Source organism: Acanthaster planci, linkage group LG09 (assembly GCF_054643075.1).
Source record: "Acanthaster planci isolate LZ-2023a linkage group LG09, COTS_SCS, whole genome shotgun sequence".
NCBI classification, from domain to species: domain Eukaryota; kingdom Metazoa; phylum Echinodermata; class Asteroidea; order Valvatida; family Acanthasteridae; genus Acanthaster; species Acanthaster planci.
The window spans coordinates 20514267-20529391 of NC_141785.1; the positions used below are offsets into that span (position 1 = coordinate 20514267).

General features: G+C 38.4%; 1 protein-coding gene across 7 annotated transcripts in view; it reads right to left on the reverse strand.

Moving 5' to 3' along the window:
- LOC110985432 (membrane-associated phosphatidylinositol transfer protein 1-like) overlaps window positions 1-14592 on the reverse strand; it is a 50762-nt gene extending 36170 nt beyond the window's left edge. For 4 of the 7 annotated variants that reach the window (XM_022246446.2, XM_022246450.2, XM_022246449.2 and 1 more), the window contains exons 1-2: window positions 14470-14592; window positions 831-1267 (exon numbers count right to left, since the gene is read on the reverse strand). The gene's annotated coding sequence lies outside the window, so the exon portion shown is untranslated. Of the gene's footprint in view, window positions 1-830; window positions 1268-5144; window positions 5560-9481; window positions 9594-14469 lie in introns of those variants that run through there. The other 3 variants (XM_022246448.2, XM_087141040.1, XM_022246445.2) reach the window with 3 other exon arrangements.
- Between the last annotated feature and the right edge of the window lie 533 nt (window positions 14593-15125).

Genomic DNA, 15125 nt, shown 5'->3' on the forward strand with positions numbered 1-15125 from the left:
TATACATGTACCAGTAGTTGTTTGATTCTGTTGGAAACTGTTGGAAATGGGACAGCTGGAATCGATGTACATGTACATGTATAATGTACATGTTCTTGAAATAAGGTGGGATGTGGTACACACTTTCCTTCTTGATAAGGGAAATGTTACAAACTGCATTTATCACAAGAAGGTATCAGAAGTGTGTGACAAATTGCCTCTGGCTGATGCAATGCATGCCTACGACAGGATGTGAGTAAACTCGCTAAGTCTTTACAAGGGTAATGCATGTAGATGCACCCCAGTAATGGTGCTCAAATGTGGGCCTGGACTGTCTGTCACCAGTTGGTGGAAACTTGTGCATGGAATGATTAGCATGGTTCTTTTTACTACCGGTAGAATGGGTAACCAACATATACATGATGTACATGTACATTTGTACCTGTGCCTCAGTCCATTCCACTGCAATCGTATACAGTTGCATGTGCATACCGGTACATGTACACCTATACGGGCAAAATAATCTACATGTAGTTTTAATGGAAACTGTTTATCTGCACAGATTAAATCTAGGATTGTCCAGAACCCTCCCACGTTATAGATTAGTTCCAGCTTCAGTGCTTGTTTGAATAAAACACACTGACGTACCGGTAGAGCGTTGAAATGTAGTGACAAACAAGAAACGGTTCACTACTATATTCATGTGACATGTCTGAATACTACATTAAAGAGCTGACATGTTTGGGCTTAATGTAGTTGAGGAGGTTGCAAAGCATCGAAAATGCAACAGTCCAAATATAACACACTGGAAGGCAGTGAAAATATTAAAATGAAACAGGTTCCACACTCACCAGCCTCTCAACGACTATCAGCATAGTGACACTGTGATAACAATGCAGAATCAGAAGTGAACAACTCAGGTCTTGCGACAGCCATTACACATCCGTTTCTGACATGACGAGCTGTGCTTGATCTCCTATTTAACTGTCTTGCCCACAGGAAGCCAAAAAAATTGCAAGGGTGGGAAATGCTTCAAAAAACCCGAAGGATCTTTTCCACAGAAAAAACTCTGTCATCTGCGAGGTGAGCTGCCTTATAAGGCCATCTTCCCTTCCTCCGAATTCCAAATTTGGTGGCCGTCACAGATTATCAGAACTACCTTGGGAGCTCTCCCCGGAGGTTGGGTTGCTATGGCAATGACACACGTTGGAAATGGCTCGCCTGGAGACGGGAGAAGTTAGTTGCGATGCGACTACCTGCAGAACGAGGCTCAGGCTGAGAATGAAGGCTGAGAACAGAAAAAGGAGGGGATAAAAAGGAAGAGAAAGACAAAATTATCATTTATGGGACCATTTGACATTTGGAGTTCACAGACCAATTTTAGTTTGTTGCAGAGACACATGTATGCATGTACAGGTACGGTGCTTGGTTTGAACACTGTTCCAGTTTGAAGTGAGGGATGGATTAAAAATGGGCAAAGATTATGGTCAAAAAAGGTAAATTTAATCGACTGCTCACTAAAACTGAGCTCATAAGCATGTTGACAGCACAAGATACATGTATATATCAGTGCTGATAAATTACACCACACTGATCAAGGGTGAAGTGCAATGCTGAATTTTAAAATGAATGGTGGTTGAAAAAACAAATGCAGACAAGTAAAAGGGTTTGCAGCCCAAGTAATAAACAGACCTAACACTGTAATGCATAAGACTTGTCAATGTACATGTACGTACATGTACATTCAGTGCCCGTGTCTTACTGTTTTGTCAGGCACCGACACAGGTCCTGACGCAAAGAAGAAATTTATTTAAGCTACTTGCATGTTGCACACATTCTATGCATGACTCCTACAAATACAAGTCTGGAAAACAGGTTCACTGAATATTTCATTTTGTATCGGTAATGCTGTCAGAGTTACATGTACATGTACTTTAACTGTTACATGTACCTGCATCATTTTTCATGTGGAGACTGTGCTTTCTGAGTTTTAATTCTGAATCATCCAATTTTTCTAATTGATGGACAGCCCTGAGCAGTGTGACCTTCCATTAATTAACAACACCGAGTCTTTTCTTACAAATCTGCCACAGCATAGTTTTCCCAGCTGGAATAAAAGACCTCTACTAGTACATTCCCTGTCCACTACTGAAACTGATTTTATGGCAGATACGTTAACAGCGAGCACAATGAAGAAGAAAAAAAACCTGAAAGTGAGAGATAAAGTCACCTGTGTAATACTGTTACAGCAATAAATAATAATCCTACAGGCTGGCAGACTTGGTGTGGCCAAGTGAAACCTGAAATTACCCAGGGGGCTGGGGTGGAAATTATTCTAGCACCAGCCCTGTTTTTTTTAAATCAACGCAGATCTCTTTTACATGTATAATGTACTGTACATGTACAATACAACTGTACATGTACATTATGTGCATGTACATACATGCATATGGTCCAACAGTCAGATTTTTTTGGGGGGGGGTTGGGTGGGAGTAGTTAACCACTTTATTGTACTGGTAAATGTCAAACAAAGGCATTCCATATACTGTGTACATACTGTACACTACTCCAAAAGTTAGGGACCACTTTTTCCTTAACTTGTAATTTTTTTCCAAGCAATGAATGGGGTATACTTCTTTCATTTTTTGTCTGTCTAGATGGTGTTTCAAAACATGAAATTCACATTTTTCAGTGGTAAAGTACTGGTTTCTCACATAAAAAAGTATACACCGAAGAAAAAGTGGTCGTTAACTTTGTTTGAATAGGGTATCTAATTCAGGGAGACGAAGTGGTTCTTGTTGTCCTCACACGTGTACATGTAAAACACTTTTACATGTAATGTTGGAGAGTGTTTGGTCTAATGAATGCTAACCCTTTCTTCAGTTCTTTACAACATTTCACAGAAAAAACTTCAACACCTGACTAATTTAAAAGCAAACAATGAGTGAATAATGACGGCACTCAAATTTGGGCCAATATCGCGGGCATTTTGAACATTTATAGTTTTAGGACCCTGGCACCCTTTGACAGCCAATGCAAGTGCACGGATGTGAATGGAGGTAGTACAGGGCTGCACTTAACTTTTATGGACTAACAGACACTAGAATTTCCTGTAACCGGAAGACACATTCCATTATTGGTTATGTGAATTTTTACCTCTTTAACAACTTCAACTTCAGCCCTGGCTCAGTGAGCATTATCTTCATAAATGTGAAATTTTATAACCCTACACCTTAAAAATCAGCAGCAGGGGAGCCTCAAACTAGCTCCAGAGCTTGCCCTCTTCTGAGCTTTTAACCCAAAATCTGTATATCAGCAATATAGGTTTTTCTAAGCAGCTGCATGACACTGCAAGGCCCAAGTGTAATCCAAACGGCTCCTATGCAGGAAAACTAGTAAGCAACTTTATGTACTACATGTACATTATAAGTAAACGCAGTGAGGAAGCAGTTGCAAGAAGTACCGCTATACGATCTGTGATATTTTGGCTGGTAAACTCTCTTTACTAAGCAGATATTCTCTGTGCTTAGCATACCGGTATTTATAAGCTTAGTACTTAAATAGATAGTGTTATAGATGTAACGGCACATGTACCTGAACCTCAAGGCTTGAGTAAAGATTGGCGAGAGGGAAATTCTCTACAATTGGGACTACTGGTGTAAGAATATTTTTGTTGTAGATGGGTGCAGACCACTAATTCAAGTGAGAATTTCTGGCCAGCACATTAGCATTAAAAGTGCCCTCACAGTATCTTCTGAAAAAGGAGATTGTTTGGCCCCCAAAATGGTGAGATTGTGTAAATCGTCGCCAGGATAAACTCCCTGGGTATTTGAGCTTTCATATGAGAGCAGATGGGCTAAAAACTACAGTTGAAAAATCGTCCCAAGTGCTCGAGAAAGTTGAGGGTTTCTACTTGAAAAATGGCTGCAATCAGACTTCAGAAAAATCATTTTTGGGGGGGTGATTTTGTTTTGTGGGAATAATTAAAAATGTAATTGGTTAACCCACAAAAAATTGAAAAGAAATTGAAAGATTAGGGAGCAGACAAGAATTTCATTTGTGTTTCAGAAATCTCAGGGATGTTGGAGTGCATGTTATTGGGCTCTTAACAGTGCTGATTTTACATCGTTTTCAGATTGATGCCAAGAATGCAACATGGAGACAAGATACATGTATTAAGACAAGCTCACAGTCTCTTCACAATGATCACAATGTTGAACCTGCAGATTAAGGCTGTGTTGAATATCCGAATATTTCATCGATTATCGAATATTTGAATCTTATTTTTCGAATTTGAATATATTAGAATGCAAAATTCATGAAAAGGAAGGGAAAATGTTGTTTTGTTTTTACACGTACCGGTAAATGAGAAAAATTGCATATGGAGGCTTGTTTCAAGCAGATTCAAATGAAAAGCGACAGAAATCTTACAATAATTCAAATAGTATATTATTCATTAAACAATTTAAGGGAATAGAAATTTACAAGAGAGCAAGAAGTATTGTTCATCTCTTAAATCTTGCTAAATCCTGGCTAGAGATACTCCTAGATGTGAGAAGCTATTATAGTGATTATAATGTGCAATTGTGTGTGTTATTGCAACTGATTTAGTATATGGGTTGTTCATTAACAATCAGCCGATCAGTACGACCAAATATTCAGATATTCGATCAGATTGAAGGTCGAATATTTCGAATAGTGAATTATTCGAATTGACTCAGCCCTACTTCAGATACTGATATGTACATGTACGTATAGATGTACAGTACAATTATGTATAAATGTTTGTAAAATTTTGTGCTGAACTGATGGCGAGACTGCTGCATTATGTGAAAAGGCAAGATGCTGGAAACATGTACATGTGCTTTTGAAAAATTTGGCTCGGACAGTGAAACCATTAATAGGTCCAATCCAATTTCCATGCATTTTACAAGGAGGCCAACATTTTAATCTATGTGTAATACACGTAACAGACAGTCATCACATACATGTACATGTCCATGTACGGGTAATTAAGACTCTCGCAAATGAACAAAATATGAACTGAATACCATAATTCTCAAGATTGAAAATCTTTTTCATACATGTCCTAAAATAAAAAAAATTCAACTAATTTAGGATCACAATTGGGACTCTGCATTAACATTCCAGCATATGATACTCACAATGAATGCATGAACAGATGACTTGCTAAAAGATTTCTTAACACAGCGGTTTATCCAGATGATATCCCGAGCTTGATCCTACCGGTAATGTCAAACCAACCCATGTAATGAGACAAACACGGTATACAAAGATTAACAAAACACACGCCAGTGGTAAAGCATCCAGTGATCCACTGTCAGTGCCTGTGATGTCCGTTGAAAATGTTCATCTAGCTCAGCTGATTAGACCAGTGAACACACGGCAGTCACATCACAACTTCCTCCAGCATCTTCGCCCGATGATAACAACACAATGCCCACGCGTTTATGACCTAATGTAATTCCCTGGGTATGGAAGGGGCCCCAACCGCAGTCACCGCACAAGGCTGACCCCAGCGGGTGACCTCTGGCATTTAGGAATAGAGCTGGAGAGATGAGCTGATGGTGGATGTGAGAGATGCGGCAGGGAAAAAGGGAGGACGTGTTCATCAGTTACAGCTAGAGCTAGACGTGCATTCAAGTCCTCTATTTATTCATAAAAATGGGATGAAATGTCTGGATATGGTCATTATCAAACTGTTCCGCATAGATGTATACAGAAAATCTTTCCCAAAAATGCAGTTCCCAGAAACTGTATAAAGAGGCATTTACCAAATCATGTTGTTATTTACTTTCCTCCAATCACTCTACTATCCTGTTCAAATATTTAAGGAACTGATTTTGGGATTTATGTTGATTACAAAAACTGTAAAGTTTTCCATTTCAGTGACTTACGTGTTCATGTCGTCAAATAAGTTAAAGGGAATTTCTTTCACATTTCATACTCAGTGAAGCTCTGTTGATAACTTTTTCCCGGCTTGTATTTCCCTGTACAAACCCCGAAATTTATACAAACCCCGAAATTTATACAAGATTCAACAAATGTACGGTAATTTGTCAGGTGCTCGATAATTTTTACTCATTTCTGAAGTATAATTACATGTACATGTACACTACATGTAATTTATTTCATATTTCATTGTGACTGTTCCCATTGCTTAAAGACGAGAAAGCCAACTTGTATTTCAGGAGAGCCATTTCCCTCTTTTTGGAGCTGAAGTGCAAGAAATAATGACAGGAAAGAGTAGGCAGAACCCGTGGAACAGATTCAAGGTGAAAACCTTGGCAACAATGGAAACAATCCCTGTGTGGGTGTATAAACTTATTTTGACTCCAAAAACATAAGCTGACAACCACATGAGGGTTTTTGACCTGCACAGATTGTTTTTAATGAAGGAAATGAGAGTAGCAGCATCTAACGCAACAAAACAGAAGCACAGCGCACATGTACATGTATACATTTACACACCTACTGAGTGTACACTTACTAGGCATTGAGCGATTTTTGTAGAAAAAAGTTTGAGTCACTTTTTTGGAGAAAAAAAAAATTTTTTTGCACACCTTGGCCCCAAACCTGGAGACAGTGGCAGGGAGTCCGTCTTATTTTTGAAAACCTCATGGGCATTTCCATGTAAAAAAGGAAAATGGACTCAAATTTTTTTTCACCAAGTTTTTTAATTTGGTTGTAGTTTTACAATAGCATATTGACTAAAGCTATGGAAAAACATCTTTAATCTTTGCTGGCTTTTTAACTTGAAAATTCACCTTTTAAACATTATGTGTGGTGATTATTTATTTTTGACATATCAAAAGAGCTACATGTATTACACATTCCTCCTAAACAACCCCATTTTAATTTTCATGCCGAGTTCAAAGTTGGATATAGTTTCATGACAGCATTTTCTCATTACATTTTATGACAAACATTCCCTTTCTATTCTAGCTTTATCAGAACAGACCCGGTCAATCAAGTGGTGGTATGTAACGCGAGTCACATGATACACAAAAAGTTAACTGTATACCAAAACCCCAGGGGTATTGAGTTTGCCAATGAAGGCTTCAGTGTGCAACAAACCAAATTACAACAACAATAACCCTAGGTTTTCTGCCTAGGATAATATATCTAGCACTGAAAGTTGGTAAAACGAGTCACATGTAATGCGAGTCACAGCATTTAGCGGTAGGGTAACGTGCATCACAGTTTAAACTGCGGTAGTTACAGTGCTCGTTTTCTTTTCATCAGTGCCCATTGTTTTCTAAAGTTTACTGGCATCTTAAATAGAGGGCAGCAGATAATATTTCCATAATTCCATAGTTACACCGGTTCCTGTTAGTTTTGCAACATTCCTCGTTTACATACCGGTACATAAAATTGGGCAGAAAAACAAAAGATTTGCATCTGTCATCATCTATCTGAAACAAAGGTAAGTACATGTAACTTTCTCACAAAAACATATCAATAGGGGTGAAAACTGAAGTACAAGTAAAACTTTGCTCAAAGTGAAAGTAAATAATGAGGGAAAATGGGGCACAAATTGCTCCAATTGTAGAATTTGGACAAATGAAATGCATGCAACTCTATGTAGCATGACCTCCATGGTTATTGCAATACATGTAACTACATGTACATGTAGCCAGATTATACACAATGTAGCATATACCAGTAAATTGTTCTGTTTTATTTTTAGCCTTATTTTTCTCTTTCTGCATTTGAAGTGTCATTTAGAAAGACGTACTAGGCCTAAAACAGGTGACAATATTACTTACTAGCACTTGGCATATACATGTACATGTACCTGTATTGCTGAACGACATTGTAGTAAAATGGTTAAGGAGCAATTTTTCATAAACCACACATAAAGTGATTTAAGAGCCGACTGTTTTCCACAACCCAGCAGAAGTGTCTGCAGGGTCACCTTTGATAATTTGTATCCCATGACATTATACATGTTTACTAATGCCACATAATCCAAGGAATCAATGTGACAGTGCATGAAATGTTCAAATTTGTATATATTTCACAAATATAAATTACAAGGACATACGCGTACATGTTTGTACTAAATATTTTAATGTATATCATTTTAGGTGATGTAGAAATGGTATTGAGTTGTGAGTTTCAGATAACAATTCAATGTTTTCTCCAATTCATAGTTTGAGATGAAATTTCATTTAAACCTAAGCCGATTTTTCTGCTTTCCTTTTTGTGTAAAGTGAGTCATGCTATAATTACAATGCAATAAAAGGGTTGTTATCTATTGAAATCATTTTTTGTTTGTGTTATTTTATACCAAGTGTCAGTAAGTACCTGCACAAAGTAAGTGGAATTTTTAACTGCTACATTTCAGTATGTGTGGGGTTATAAAAGTTTCAAAATGAACTAAAATGTAACACAAGTCACAGTGGAAATGCCCTCATACATATCCATGTCCCTGTGATTCTTGGGAACATTATGACTGCCATCACTGAGGCTTCAGAATCCTATTTAAAATGTGACGGGTAGGCTTAGTGCACACGAGCAAGACATTATTTTTCCTGATCTTGTGGATCTACATGTACATGTGTATACATGTACTGTATATATACACGTACAATGTACAGTATACCGATACACGCAAGTGTCCTTGTGTATCAACTTCAAGCACAGTAATACTAAAGCAGAGTTTTCACAGATACCAATGGTCAACCTGTGCGTCAGGTGTTTCAAACCATAATAAAAGCTTCCCTGACCAGACCAACTCATTTTTTGTTGTTGAATGCATGAAAGGGAACTTTTATGGATCAACACAATATAAACAATTTCATCAGTGAGCGAATGGCAAGGCCCGATGTCAACAGAAAGTTTCAAAGAAAGAGGTTTGGGTGCATGCTTTGCCCGCCTACATGCATGACACAGGCCTTGACCTTAGCACGAGACTGGCTTACAAATTCTAGCAAAAGGTGCTGAAGGCAAGAACTGCACAATGCATTCTTTCTCTTGGCCAGCAGGTTAGTGAAGCAATCATCTAATGGGTCATTCTATAAATTTGGGGTCTAATTTTTTCATGTCGCTTGTCACATCTGATTTTGTAAGTACACATTTTCTAATTTCCAAGAGTGATAAATTGACGCAAATTACCAGCCAAACAACTAGTATAATAGTTTGAAATCAATTTCATTTACATTTCCACATATCAAATTACACAGGGCAGGTGTAACAGGGACACAAAAAGTCACACTTTTGGATCCTGAATTTATAAAATGACCCCAATCTACCTGTTTTCAAATGTCGTTTGTCACAACAGTATATGTAAAGATGAATAAAACCATTAATGTGAAATCGATTACACATGTTACGTATTAAAGTTAGTTTTCAATCCTCCACTTGACAGCAAGACTCCACAGTGATGGTTGAAATTATGAAATTAAATAATGCCTGTCAAAGTTAATTTTGCTAAAAAATATCCAGTGGGCGAGCAAAAATTTCTGCAGGCTCTTACCTTTTGTATAAAAATAAGCTAAATTGCCCAGCAGGCTAGTTAAAAAACAAAGCTTAAGGTCGAAGCCTGATGACATCACATGATAGGATCTACCGGTACTGTAGGTGAGAAAAATCCACAGTAGAGACTTGGTCAAGTTTAACCTGCTGGAAGACGAATAGTGAGGAAAATCGTATGTCTAACAGAGGCCATCATCACCACAAACACGTATGCAGATCCATACCTCACATGCATACATGTATTAAGAATTCATAGTGCAAAGAACATCTTGTTCATGGTGCAATTTTTAATACGCAGACTGTTTTTCCTAGTTGAGACAAAGAAGCCTAGAATGACTCATTTTGTTTTTCAGCGATCCAGTAGACTGTCTAGTATTTCACAGACAGATGGTTTTACCTGTCCAGATTTCCTGAAATACACCGCTAACCAAGATGGAATAGAATTCTATACTTCATGAGAGATTAACAGCCAATGGGTCAGGAACATCACCTAGAGAGAGATGTAATTTCCTAATTACAGTGTAACATCCATGCACACAAACATTTTTCACAGTCCTCAAAGAAATGAAACTCTGATAAATATTAACTAATCAAATTTAGCAAATAATAAACGCATTAATTCTCATTGGTAAATAGTCTAACATGGGCAATGCCTTTTGCAACACGTACTTGTACAAGTTGACCATTTCATTATAAATTTGGTTAGCATTTGACATACACATGTGCACAAGAAACAAGTGACACATCTTACAAACATACCCGCTACCTGTGCATGGAATGTGTTTTCTTTTTTAAAATGAGGTTTATTAATATTAAAGCTTGGCGATAAGATCACAAATCGTCACCGTTTTCACAAAGAGGGGAATTTCTCACCACAGGGTAAACCCTCGGTTTCAAGAAAATCACAATTGAAAATGGTCTCTTTTGCAAACACTTATTTCTTCAGTCTTTAGCCTTCCTTTGACTTTACCAAGGCTACTTCATGAAAGAGGTGATCTTAAATGACCAAAAACTGCATACAAGTCAATAAATATTCTTATTTTGTAAACAAACAAATTTGCCTCTTTGTGAGAATGCTAACGTTTGAGCGACTTTTGTCTATTGGTAAAAATGCGCAAAATTGTTACATGTACATGTACATGTGTACCTTTCCGGTGTCAAAATTGCCTTTTCGTGAAATCAGCGAAACAAGTTTTTTCACGAATTTGCCCTTTATTGCTTACGCTACATGTATATTTATGGAAGACAAATTCATCTCTTCGTGAAAATGCAAACAAATTCGCCCTAGGTACTGTAGATTTTCATGAGTTGGCTGATTTCAGTAGATTCCGTCAAATATGATTACACCAAGCTGAAGGCAGTGCAGAGCCTATTTGATTTTGCCAAAAAACCCAGAAATTTTTAAAAAATCATAATTTGGGACAAAAGTGTCTCTTTGTGAAAATGATAACAATATCTTACTTGGTAAAATAAATTGTAAACTACTGGTATGAAAATTACTGGTGAATGTAAACAAGGCTTAGACAAATGTAAACTTCATACAGTATAAACATACACATACTCTAATTAAAGCATAGTCAAAAGCATTTATAGTCAAAATCAAAAACACAATTCCATAAATGAATGTTTACAGACTGAATTGATGATGTGGTCACCTGTGGGGTACAAGTTCATCTTCAAAACAATCCCATCCTACAAGACAATGGCATTTCCAAGTGAAACTGCACCAACCACCGTCTTGCTTGCATTGATTGCTTCTGTAGCTAAACAGGAACGGTTAATTGTAGGAAGGAATTTTGCCATAGTGCACATGGGTGAAATAGGACGGGCTGAATTACATGTACATGTACACAGAATCAACATAAAAGACAAATCAGGGAGATTGACACAGACTTTGAACACTTCAGGGTGAATACACATGTACATGTACATGTAGTAACAATGACAGAAGTCAACACTGCAGTCACAAACAGGGGTGAAGATTTTGCCTACCGGTGTGTGTTTTATAAACCCTAGTTACCCAGAATGTACATGTATTCAGTGTTTTCTGAAAATTTGTAAAAATATTCATTTAACCTTACTGCGGTGGGATTCGAACCCTCCACCTCCGGCTAACTCCTAAGGCCAAATAAAAAATGGAATCAGGGTGAACTTCGCTGCATGTACACACATACATAGACACATGTATGCATCTTGCGCATTCACAAATGTACATTTAGAAAAAAAAGTCACAAAATTCCCATTCAAATGGTTGATGAGAGGGTACACTAATCATTTATGGGTGGAAGCTGGGGCATGTACTAGTACATGTACATGTATGTACTGAAGTGATACATTACATGTATGTATTTTTTTTAAACATAATTAGTGTTCAACTCAAGTGAGAAAAATCTCTTCAAATCACCTCCCCCCCAACAAAATGTCACCCTCTGTGTTGAACAAATGAGTGTTTACCACCTTGGATAGTCACAGACAAACCACATGTTTTTGAGACTACACATTTCTAATCACAGGATGGAAATCGTCCCCCAAAACTCGTAGAGCATTTATATAGGCCTACCGTATCTTGACAAACACCGACCTTTGGTTAATGAACCTCTAATTGCAGGAAATACAGGAAACAGGTCTGCTGGTACTCCGCAATGCGTTTACCGACAGCATGTTATTACTTCCCAATGCTGCTTTATCACATCTGTGAAATTTGACCAATGCAGGAAGCTGTCAAACCACCGTCACCATGGTGTGAACCAATAATATTTGGATCCATGTATCTGTATGAACATCACACGTAGGAAACCAGCAGTGGGGGTGTATAGTTTGGAATCTATTAAAATAATGTAAAACCAGTAAAAAAAAAATCAGGCCAATTTGGAGTGGCTGCAATTCTGGTTTCTACTGTACATGTACAGTAGAAGCAAAGTAGAAAGCACATGTCCATGTATTTCAACCATGATGAACAAACATGTGCCATGGCAATTTAAATACCACCAACAGTGTTTGGCTATGGTTACATATGTGCGAGCTTACAATGTATGAAGCCCAATCCATGGATCACTTGTGCACTGTCGGTAATTTTCTTTCTTTTCTTGTCAGCAATGAGGAGTCATTGCCGGTAACAACGTGAGTTCTATTGACATCTGTTTTAGTAATGCCATAAACATGGCTCTTTTGTTGAAAATGGCAGGCATTCTTCTTGTGTATGGCATGGACAGCCTATAATTTCGGGTCAAGGGTGGTCATTTAATCCAAGGCAGCATTGGTCACTTTATGGATGACCCTATACTGTGGGGGGGGGGAGCTTCAGTGGACTGTCATTTACCATGTGTTAAATAGACTGGTCTTGGTGGCCACATCTATCTGTCACCCATCACTTAAATAGCAGTACATCTGTTCTTGTCTGGAGGGTCTGAATTCTGTTCAAGGTTAACTATTGCTTTCTGCTGAGGTCAACCCTAGGTGGTTTATCATGTGTGTAGTGATAATGTTATGACTTCTCCATTGCTGGGTTTGGCATCTTCCTAAGCTCTGCACAATTCAGTCTTTGTGCAAAAGCCATATGTTTGTGGAATGATTAAAACCTCTACCATTAGCATGCCATGCGCTAGGCACATTTTGCAAAACTTGCCTGACGACAGCAATTTTCTTACATATTGCTCGTCACAGTGTATTGCAAAAGTATTGGCTAAATCATGATTTCAGCATTATCCAAAAATTACATGTAAGAAGTCAAAAAATGGTAAACCTAACACGGAGCCAAATATAGCAACTTGGCCCAAAAAATGGGGAAATATTCATTAGGGGAAGAGTTCCATTCAGACAACATTTCCTTTACCCTACAGTTGGCAGGCTGTACATCAGCCATCATCAGAAAGCAATAACATGTCCTAAAGAGTCAATTTTAGATGGGGGGAGTCAGGTTGGCGTAGTGGTTCTTTCCTCGCCTTCCACCTCTGTGGCCCAGGTTCGAATCCCGGCCTGGTCCACATGTGGATTGGGTTTTCAGTCCCTACCTGACTCTGTGGGTTTTACCCAGAATATTCCTCTGGGGTTTTCCTCCCACCTCTAAAACTGTAAGGCCTACATGTAACTGCTTCTTATTTCAATGTGCCTGAGTCTTCAAGTACATGAAGTCGGCGTATCACTTAAAGGAAGAAGAAACAAAGGCAGAAAAATATCAAAGCATTACTTAGAAAATAATTAGATTTTCTCAGACCAGTCTCGTAGGACTTTGCTTTGCACGGTATGTCAAGCAGAATCTGTATCCAGTAGCATTCTTTCAAGATAACTGTAAACAGGTTGGAGTCATGAATGTTGTAACCAGTCACTAAATTTGGTGACTCGAGGTCAGTCATTTTAACATTGTGCCTTGAGTCAAGTTGAGTCACTACATGTACATGTAGGTCAAGAAGTCAAGTTGAGTCACTTTGTGTAGTCAAGTAATGTACTTGAGTTAAGTCTCCATGAGAGATTCGAGTTGAGTTATTTGGTCGCAGAGACTTGAGTCATTTACCCATTGAGGCTCGAGTCAAGTCGAGTTGCCAAAAATTGTGATTTGCGTCGAACTCAAGTTGAGTCATTGACCCAACATGCTCGAGTAATTAGAACTTTGGGTCATATCACAGCACTGTTCTCATGGTCCAGTAGGCTGTAGGTTGTACTATACATGTGTATATGTAGTCTGTAGGCCTCGCCCTGCGGCTGAACAATATCCACTGAACCATAGTCTAAGGCCTAGTACTAGGGGTCGAGGCCTAAATAAATCAATGAAGGCCTAGGCCTACCGGTACCATGCATGTTTGGCAAGCATTGGCAGCTGACATACTGGAGTCTTCATCAACCCTAAAACTTCTCTGAATTTCTGTAATGTCAACGACAACTCATAAGTCTTCCAAAGCACAGGTTCCGGCTTCAGTTTGACGTTAACCAAAGCCTTTCCTCTGTATAAAACATCATAACATTGTCTGAATAAATCTGAACCACGATACTCACCAAAGGACGGCTTGCACTGCAGTTGCACTGATTTCAACTCGTACTCGTACTACCAAAACGCTGCCAAACATGTATGTCCATGTGCCACGGGAATCTTTGATCATACTGTGAGTCCATGTACTGTACGTACGTGTATGTATGTACCTGTGGATCGCGCCCACAAGTCGCACCCAAAAGAGGGCGCAATCCATCCTTAACGGAGACAAGGCCGTTTTCCAATACTCAACTTCGTCTCCGTCTCAGGCTTCATGTAGGAAACCAATCCTCGATTGTGGGCCTGAAGCGTTTAACCTAAATAGGCTAGTAATGTTTTGTGGCACTATCGGACTTACTATTGCACTTACGACCTCAAAGTCAGGAAGTAAAAAAGTTGAAGCCTGAGACGGAGCCCAAGACGAGTATTGGAAAACAAGTGACCCAGATTTTTTTGGCCCGACTTTTGTCTCAAAAAAATGTGGTACATCCATATATCAGCAGTGGCCTTTGAAACCTTTCACAGTTTTCAAAAACAATCTCGCACAGCAGTTACAAAATAACTTCTTAATGGTTAAATTGGAGATTTCTTCATTTTTTTTTCTCAACTGGGAGTGTGATGAGAAGTTTTTTCACTAGGGAATATAATAAAATATTCTTAAGTCCGAAAAAAGCTAGATTCA